Below are 8,923 nucleotides of genomic sequence, written 5' to 3'. Positions count from 1 at the left end.
AGAATTGATGAATTTCACATTTTCCCTGGGTTTCATTTTTTTCAACGGCCTTTCCCCTATGATTCCTTCTCCTTGTCCTAGCAATGTAACATTTACCCAGCATGTACATGCCGAGAGAAAACTTATAATATCAATTAATGCACTGGCTTTCAAACTTTTAAACAATAAAACCCTTTATTCAAACAAATGTCAGTGTGTAAAACTCACAAAATCATGAGATAACTGTAAAAGAAGGTGTGTGGGAGAAGTAAAGACTTGCCCACACACCCTCTAGGAAGCCGCCAAGATACTTTTCCAGAACCTGCAAGATTTAATGGGATATGAAAATTTCTGTACTAGCTCATACTAATATTATTTCATCACATGAACAGTGCTCCTAATTAAATAACATTTGTCTTATGAAGGGTCTCAGAGAGAATACAATGGAACTTACTAGGGAAAATTTCAGATGGTGGTAAAAATATTTTAAGGCTGGTAGGTCTTACCATTTAGCCTTTTCAATGTTCAAAGTGTTGCTCTATCCCTTCAAAGAATTTGAGGACCCGCTTTTCTTGTTTTATTTTTAAATCAAATGGAGAAAATCTGATTTGGAGCAAAGATTTTCTGTTCTTGTTCAGCCATATGCACAAAGTAGGTATTGTACTTATTAAATGAGCCTCTTGAATTAGAGAAATACAAAGGTTAGGTAAGGGAGTACCTAGCTGCTTACAGAGTGCCAGGGCAGGAGTACATGTCTCTAGTTTCTGGTCAGGGCTATAGTTCTTGGTTGTGCAAATTTTGCATTACACAACTCCATGGAGCAGTATTTCCATCAGTGGACATGATACACGTCATTATGACCATGTCATTAGATGACATTAAAGTGTCTTGAGGGAGGAAAACATTATTCTAATTTATGCAAAGTCATCTTTTAGATTGGCAGCCTGTTTAGTTATTGATTTGTTAGGCTCCGGGGACTGACTCAAATTGATCAAACACTGAAGAGTCTGAAATGTCAGCCAGATATTGAGAACAATAATTGTGAGTGTCTGGAAATACTCCTGTTGGTGGGTATTGCATTGGCACCTGATGGGGAAGTCTGTGTGGGAAACAAACTTTATGTATAAGCTGGTGTAGTGAATGTATGTGTTGGATATTTGTTGTTTTCTTTGTCATCTTTTCCTTGCGAATTGCCCTTCCTCGTTCCCTGTAGCTCTTTAGTAACTGCCAATAACAATGTCCCTCTAGCCTTCTCATATGGGTGGGCGTGGGACCAAGAGTGGGTCCATCATAATGTCCCATCCCCTCAGCTATAGTGTTTGACTCAAGAGTGAGCCTAGAGTAGCCCAAGCTGGGGAAATATTGTCTCTGAGAGAAAAGAGCTTTCCTTTTCCTCTTGGGTTATGTTGACTATATCCCTCTGTCCTCTGCCTTGGCGAGGAGTAATGAAGTAGATGTACAGAGCAAAATGGAGCTGGGAGATTGGATGTGGGAAGGGTCAAGAACAGGGACTAAGCAAGGATGAACAGATGACGGTGTTTGAATCCCTGAACTGCCTGAGACCAGCTCCATCCATAAGTGTTCCAACCAAGCTCCCTCTCCTACTTAAGTATGCTTAAGTGGGTTTCTTTCACTTAACATTGAAATGTGTCTGACTAATGTAGTTTGGGTTCAGAACAAGAGGTCTTATCTGAGTCCATTAGTCTCCTTGCACATGGGCTGCACCTACCTGGTGATAAGAGACTTATCCTCTGGAGCAACCTGGAGGTGAACTTGTACATCTGTCCTCTTTGACCCTCTACTTTCAAGTTCCTCATAGGACACCTTCCCCTGCCAACAGACTTTTCTTCAGAGGACAGTGCAAGTTATTAGACTACAGTTTTACTTAGTCAGGATGCCTGACACTTTTGAAGAGTTTTATTTTTTTTCCCAAGTCTCTTTGGACACGCATTTCTAAAACAGTCATTAGCATAAGTTCATTTATAGATGCCACTTTTCCTTGATTTTACTTTGTTATGGGTTATAAGCCACACCATTTCCTTGGTAATAACCTATTAAGAAAACAATAATGCCAACAGTATGATGCATTATGGTTTAATTAATGCTGAAAAATGTCTTAGAATCCTAAAAGTATCATGTAAATTTCATACTTAAGTTGTTAATTCTTCTATATTGTATTCCCAGTAGACCATTTTATGTCACTGTTTTTGGGAACATCTAACAGAGTCCTCTATGATAGCTCTACTTGAATTAATCCTTCCTAGAGCCGAGCTTTATTAGTAAGTTTCTTCAGTCTTTTGTAAGATAAAATTAGGTGTCTCAGGATAAAGAAGCCCAACATGTTCAATGGTGCTTTTTAAGAACTGATGAACTAAATAATAAAGTTGGTCTATATTATCTTGTGAAACACTTTCATGGAGTCTTAGAATGGCACTGGCAGAGCTTAGAGTAATGGACATTGGATTTTGGCCCTACTCATTCAACTCTTCACCAGGGGCTGAAGCTCTACTGAAGATTTTGGGCAGGCACTTGTTACCATATCTAAACATCACAAAGTAATACCAAAGTAGGAGAGAAGGAAGAAGAAAAATTTTTTATTTCCTTTTACCCACCAACATCCCTCTACCCTATTTCCATTCACTTTTCATTAAATGAGATGATACTGATATGATATACGTGAAAGGGCTCTCTCTAGTATTAGATACTCATTTAAGAGTTGTTATTCCTTATGTTGATACCAAATCCCTTCTTCCTCCAATAGCTTTTCTCTAACTGTGACTCTCTGGTATGGTGTAGTAGAGAGAGAATTAGATTTAGAGCTGGGAGATTCTAGTTTCAGTCTTGGTTTTTCTGTTTCACAACTTCTCTCCAAACCTCAGTATTTTTTGTTTATTTCTTTGTTCATTTTGTTTTGGTTTTAAGTTGGGGAAGGTTATGACTATATCCTCTCTTCAAAGAAAATGAGAAAGGCATATCTACAAATGCATTGCTTTAGAGACAAAGACTTAGAACAATGTACAAACAGGCCGAGAAGTCTGATTTTCATTATTAATCATAGAATGACATTCATGCAAGCATACATATACTCACACACACATGCATAAATGCACATACATATGCATACTCTGTCTTTCCAACACATTTTACCACTGCCTATTCAGAGTGACCAGAGAGAGGTAACTTCAGAGTTGAAGCAACTCAAGAAGGACTATTTTTTTCTTTTCGTTTTTTTTAAACATCTTTAATGGAGTATAATTGCTCTACAATGGTGTGTTAGTTTCTGCTTTATAAGAAAGTGAATCAGCTATACATATATCCCCATATCTCCTCCCTCCTGTGTCTCCCTCCCACTCTCCCTATGCCACCCCTCTAGGTGGTCACAAAGCACCGAGCTGATCTCCCTGTGCTATGCGGCTGCTTCCCACTAGCTATCTGTTTTACATTTGGTAGTGTATATATGTCCATGCCACTTTCTTCATCCCAGCTTACCCTTCCCACTCCCCGTGTCCTCAAGAGGAAGGACTATTTTCAAGGCTCTTTTATATGTGTCAGGAAACTTGATTCTACTTGGCTCATATCATAATTGATCAATTGATATCCTGAGATGTTAATACCTGGATAAGTTGGTATAGGGGTGGATTTCTTTAATTAATAAATAGCCACCAATCCAGTTCAGTAAGAACCATTTAGTGTAGTTGATAACGGGTCAGGAAGTGAGACAGTTTTTCATATTTGACTCTTGCTGTTTTGATGTGAAAACATACATGGCCAGTTGACATTCTACAGACCCACTTTTATCTTGCAGTTTGTTGTGTATTCATTTTAATCAATAGAATATGCAGTTGGTCTTCAGGAAACATGCGGAAATCCAAGAAGGCACCTCCAGTTTGCTTCATTCTCCTTCAAACTTTCAGCCTGTGTTTACTGATAGTGGAATACATTGGTTACTCACTGCAAATGAAACAATTATTTGTCTCAAGTTTATTCTGCAACATCGTTACTCTTTTTTATGTTTTTTTAACAATGGCTATTAATAAAATTATGATTATTTTTTGATACATAATGCCTACATTACCTCACATGATTATTGAGAAGATGGAATTAAATATGGCCTTAGGAAGTGCTGTTGATCTAAGTTATCAGAGTATGGATTGGCAGCCAGGGTGGACAAAATATAGGACTGAGAAGAGAGTGAGAGGGGCTTTACACTTGAGAACTGGGGGTCCAGAAAAATTGAGATTCAGGAGGCAAAGCACAGCATAAAAATATGTGGAAAAGAATGTAACTCATTAGAGACAGATAGGTCTTGTTTTGACTTCCTTTTCTGCTGCTTTATTATCTGTGTGATCTTGGGCAATTAACCTTCCTTGGTCTTAGTCTTCTCAGCTGTGAAAGGGGATCTCTATCTCAGAGTACTGTTGTAAAATTTCAACGAGATAATGCTGAGTAAACTTAGAGCGCTTGTAACAAAGTAGACACTCGTAACCCATAGTGTGGTGGCCTCTCTGAGATGTCACCTATGGCCCCACCTCCTGGTGTTCACACCTCTGCCCAGTTCCTTCCCATGTTGTACCTGAGTTGGTTTGGGCAACAATAAAATATAGCAGAAGTATCACTTCTGAGATTAGGTGATAAAAAGATTGCTGTTTTCATTTGAGGTTCTCTGTCTCTCTCCATATCACTCACCATGGGAGAAGCCATGTTGTTGCAGTCCCAGCGAGAGGCCGGTGTGCTGAGGAACTGAGGCTTCTTGCCAACAGATCTCTGCTTGAGTTTGGAAGCAGATCCTCCAGACTCGGTCAAGCCTCAGACAACTGCAGACCCAGCTGACACTGACTGCAGTCTTGTGAGAGACCACGAGCCAGAACCACTGAGCTAAGCTGCTCTTGAATTTTTGACCAACCTAAACTGTGAGGTAACATGTATCAATACTTCTCCTTTAAGCCACTAAGTTTGGGTTAATTTGTTTTGCAGCAATCAGTCACTAATACACATAGTCATTATTTTGAAGATCTGGGAAGTGAGGGTTAAAATCTAAACTAAGTTAGGACTAGTGGTCGGGGGTGAGAATTTGAGGTGGGTTTGGGAGTGAGAAGGAAGTTTAAGCACTGATTTCCTAAGCCCGTTTATACTTTGTTATCTATTGGAGGGCTCTAAGCCGGGAACTCGTAACTGGTGTGTTGTGAATTGGGTATATAGAGATATTGACTCTTCTCGGTCCTTTGGTAGTTCGGTGAGGTCTCTGGAGCCTGGATTCTTGGGGCTGGTCACCTCTGGTCATGAGAAGGCTTCTTCCTTTATGCTTGTGTTTCATACAATATTATTATTTTCTAGATGTGCCGTCATGTGAAACAGTTGGACAGCACTGACATTTATAAGACCAGTATATATTTGCTTTGGGTACAGAGATATGAGACCAATAACTTCATATAAAACATGAATTGTGAAAGTTGGACTAAGTCAGGATCAGAGTCCTATGGTCCCCTAAGATCTATAAATGGGGATTCAAAGATCCCATAAACAACACGAAATTTTATTCTGTGTGTGTCTGCTGCTGTGCTGTCATGTGTGTTTATATATTTCTCAGAGGCCAAGTTTTATTCCTTTTAGCAGATAAGTCCATAAGCCAAAAGAGATTAAGGGCCACCACAGTACACGCTTAATAAGGCCCTTTCCAGCTCTTAAATTTCTAGAATTCTAGATCTAAGGGGATTGGGCTATAGAAGATCACTTTCTCATTCAAGGTCAGACAGAGCAACTATAAAATTCTAGGGTAAACACTTTGGGACCAGTTTTGAGGCTTGTTATGTTTTCTCATAGTGTAGGGTTAAGAGTACGAGCTCTGGATCCACAATGCCTGGATTTGACTGAGTGACCTTGGGGAAGTGACTTAATCTTCCTGTACCTCAGTTTCCTCAATTATACTAGCAATTCTATCCATTACACAGGATTGATGTGATATTACATGAGCTATCCCATGTAGGGTGCTTAGAACTGTGCCTGCCTGGCATGTATTCAGTGCTCAATAATGTTTGTCATGATTATTATTATTGCTTCTGGCCCCTGGATCCAGACTTCCGCCTAACTGCTCAAATGCTTGAAATCAGATAGGATTAAGGCTTCCTGCCTCCACAGTGGGACTGGGTTATTGTGGCCCAAGGCTGCGACTCTGCTGTCCCTTTCCATTCTTTTGCTTGAGGAGGTATCTCCCTAGAAGATAGATAAATCTTTGGTAGTTACTTGTTCATTTTACCCACACTTGGCAAGAACAGGCAGAGGCTGTTTTTGACCTCTATAGGTCTCAAATTCTTCTTTGTAAAATGAAAGGGTTGGACTACATGACTTCTAAGGTCTCTTTCAGTTATAGTAATCTGTGAATTTATGAATAATAGAGAGAATGCACCAGTAGGTGACATTAGCGGTAAAGTGGAGTAAGGGGTAACCAGTACAAATGCATTTTCGAGTTTAAAAAAATGCTCTGGACATTTTGATGAAAACTTGGCTTCCAACGCTATCTAAGAATATATCGCATATGAAACAAATCTAGTTTCTGGAAAAATGAGAATTATCTTAATAATTATGTTATTAAAACTTTATTAGATTTTGATACAAAATTCCATGTTCTATGTCATGAGGATTACCTATCTATACCTATGTCTATGCCTCCATATCCATATAGTTATATACAGCTACCATATTAAAGAAAATTTAAAGCATTGTTCATGAACAAATTTAATTTGCTGAAACATTAATAATATTAAAATTAATATTTTCATCCAACAGTCTTACTTTTCATGTATTTTTTTCAAAAAGTAAAGCAACTGCTGTGGAAATGAAAGACTCAAATTGCTAAAAATGTGTCAGGGCCAATAAATAAAGTTTTAGGAAGGCAATTAAAAGATTATAAGTAAAAAGGAATACCTCAGATAAAGTAGATAACTTCAGCTTCCCTCTTGTCAGTATTACCATGGTTTAAGAAAATAATGCGACAAAACTGACAGCAGAGGTCCTCAGTCCCATAGTTTTTCAATTCTATTGGAACTCTCCCTATGGCACTATAACAAACTGATTTCAGGGACTCATTTGCTCACTTTGGATAACTAATCACAATGAATGGCCTACAAGCTTAAACTATTAATGGAAAAGAATATATTTAAATAAAAAATACATTTAATATGTACAACAGTGTATAATATGTTGATACAAAAGAACAAGGGAGTAAAAGTGCAAATTACATGTTTTTAAATAGTTGGTTAAAGGTAGAGAATGGTGAGGAAAAGACTAAACCATTATGTACAGGTCTCATTTTTTATCTTTTCAGCTTTATTCTTTCGTCACTTTGAACTATTATTATATTTCTGGGAGAAAAAGAAAACAAAAGTATTTATATAGGACCTTCTTAGGCTAAAACTTTGGAATAGTCCTTTTTCTTTCTTTCTTTTTTTTTTTGCTGCAAAAAGCTTTATTGTTTCCATTTGGTCTAAGGCTTGAGAGAGGGCTCCAGGGTGATTAAAAAGCTGCCTAGTGGCTGCAGGGCGGGGCTTCAGGCAGAAGTCCTGACACCGGAGGGGATTTTCAAAGGCTGCTGGGCTCCAGAGGCTCCTAGTCGTGCTTGAGGCTAAGCCTTTGGAAGAGAACTCGCCCAGCCCTGCCTGGGGACCAGCCATTCTGAGGAGGTTGGTCAGGTGGTCGCTATCTTCTTGATAAGTTTCACCTCCTCATCTAGGAAGTGGTTTCCAGGAAGTCAGAGAGGTGGTGGCCTGGGGGGCAGAACCCAGGGCATGCAGATCCAAAAGGGCCAGGTTCGGGTTCTTCTCCATGAGAATGGCAGCTTCCATAGCATCCTGGGTTTTACCCCACTCATCTTGAGAAGGCTTCTCCACGCCCTGGAAGAGGGCACGGCAACTGCACTGGTTTTGCATTTTCAAGAGACCCTCAGAGCCCTCGTGCTTCTTCTCAGCCAATTCGTGGAAAAAGCGGCACCCCCCCACCCCCCCCACCCCCACTCTAGAGCCACATCATCACAGTCGAAATAGAAACCCAGAGAGAGAAGTAGGTGTAGGGGGCCCGCAGATGCATGTTGACCAGGCTGTTGACAATGGCCTCCACCTTGGTGGAATAATTCTGACTAATCTGGGAGCTCATGATTGATTGGTAAAATGGAGTTAAGCTCAAAAATTGGTATTGGCGTTCCCAGTGGCCAAGGATAGCTGAGTGGCTGATTCTGAAAGTTGTGACTGGAAGAAAGGTTGGAGGGTGGTCGAAGGCTGGAGCAACGGGCATCCCTGGGTCTGTTCCGTCCAAACACTGTTGAAGCAAAAGACAGATACGTGGGACCCCTGAGCGCACCCCATGTGTTTTTCATTAAAGATGAATTTTAAAGAGGAAACAAAACAGAACTAAAAATAACTAATGGGCGTTTATTGCTGTCTGAAATAAAGTTCTTTGAGTTGCCAGTCCCCCTATTTCTTTTCTGTCTTTACACTGAGATATCACAGTAAATTCTCTTAAGGAAATTGTCAATAGGATGACCACCAGAGAAACTTGGGCATCTCTTTTGATAGCCCTTACTAGTTTCCTGGTGTTGTGCTAGGACTGTGTTGTGACAATATGTGCAAAATATCAAAAACCAACATCTTATCAGAAGAAGAAAATCAAATTTCAAGACAATGGTGAAGGCTCAGTCTTTTTGGGCCTCAGCTTCCTAATCTACATAATGCTTGAAGGTGTGGCTGTGTTTGTGGAGGGCATGAGTTAGGGAGGGCAGGTACACTAAAAGACCCACGAGTGGCAGGCAGATTGAGCAGATATTATCTCATGGCCAAGAAGCAACATAATAGAAGTCAGATACAAAGGAAGAAAAGATTTGAAGGAGGAAATTGTGATAAATACAGTAAGTCCCCTACATATGAACGAGTTCTGTTCCGAGAGCACATTTGTAGGT

The 8,923-nt window shown here is 39.7% G+C and overlaps 1 pseudogene; it reads right to left on the bottom strand.

Moving 5' to 3' along the window:
- Positions 1 to 1,992: 1,992 nt before the first annotated feature.
- On the bottom strand, positions 1,993 to 8,124 carry LOC113617655 (ferritin light chain pseudogene; annotated as a pseudogene).
- Positions 8,125 to 8,923: the final 799 nt, after the last annotated feature.

The sequence above is a fragment of the Aethalodelphis obliquidens genome, unplaced genomic scaffold (assembly GCF_003676395.1).
Source record: "Aethalodelphis obliquidens isolate GAN/ISIS:26980383/991018 unplaced genomic scaffold, ASM367639v1 scaffold4, whole genome shotgun sequence".
In the NCBI taxonomy this organism is placed as follows: domain Eukaryota; kingdom Metazoa; phylum Chordata; class Mammalia; order Artiodactyla; family Delphinidae; genus Aethalodelphis; species Aethalodelphis obliquidens.
Note: the sequence above shows the minus strand (reverse complement) of the source record. Positions and strands in the feature narration are given on the sequence as shown.